The sequence below is a fragment of the Rhinopithecus bieti genome, unplaced genomic scaffold (assembly GCF_001698545.2).
Source record: "Rhinopithecus bieti isolate Rb0 unplaced genomic scaffold, ASM169854v2 repeat_31574, whole genome shotgun sequence".
Classification (NCBI taxonomy): Eukaryota; Metazoa; Chordata; class Mammalia; order Primates; family Cercopithecidae; genus Rhinopithecus; species Rhinopithecus bieti.
This window is the reverse complement of record NW_016907188.1, coordinates 1-884: the sequence shown is the minus strand read 5'-3', so window position 1 is coordinate 884 and position 884 is coordinate 1. Positions and strand designations below refer to the sequence as shown.

The window sequence follows — 884 nt, the reverse complement described above, 5'->3', positions numbered from 1 at the left end:
GGAGGTACTGCTTTTTTGCTTTCACTCTGCTCAGTGTGGTCATTTTGTGAGATTTTACAGTAGCCAACTGAGCCCGTCAAAAGTTACGAGAAGCTGAACAGTTCCAGTGAAAGATATTTTAGGAAAACTGCCTGTAATCACGCCTTAGAGAAAAGCCAGTCTTTTGTGGGAAAATATATTACCATCACCTTTGCGAAGTGTCCCTTGCAAGGATTACCTGACCCAGAATCACTACATCACAAATCCCCTTTCGGAAGAAGAGGTTGCATTCCCTTTGGCCTATGTCACGGTCATCCATAAAGACTTTGATACCTTTGAAAGGCTCTTTAGGGCTATCTATATGCCCCAAAATGCCTACTGTGTTCACGTGGATGAGAAAGCCCCAGCTGAGTTTAAGGAATCTGTGAGGCAGTTACTGAGTTGCTTCCAAAATGCTTTCATTGCTTCAAAGACAGAGTCTGTGGTTTATGCAGGAATTTCCAGACTCCAGGCTGATCTGAACTGTCTGAAAGACCTTGTCGCCTCTGAGGTTCCCTGGAAGTACGTCATCAACACCTGTGGACAAGACTTCCCCTGAAAACCAACCGGGAGATAGTTCAGCACCTGAAAGGATTTAAAGGGAAAATATCACCCCAGGGGTGCTGCCTCCTGACCATGCAATTAAGCGAACTAAATATGTCCACCAAGAGCATACAGAAAAGGTGGCTCTTTTGTGAAAACTACTAATATTTTGAAAACTTCACCTCCACATCAGCTGACCATCTACTTTGGCACTGCCTATGTAGCGCTTACCAGAGAGTTTGTCAACTTTGTTCTCCATGACAAAAGGGCCATTGATCTGCTACAATGGTCAAAAGATACCTATAGTCCTGACGAGCATTTCT

The 884-nt window shown here is 44.1% G+C and overlaps 1 pseudogene; it reads left to right on the top strand.

Annotated features, from left to right (window-relative positions):
* The first annotated feature begins 5 nt into the window (after positions 1–5).
* LOC108526146 (N-acetyllactosaminide beta-1,6-N-acetylglucosaminyl-transferase-like) lies at positions 6–877 on the top strand (annotated as a pseudogene).
* Positions 878–884: the final 7 nt, after the last annotated feature.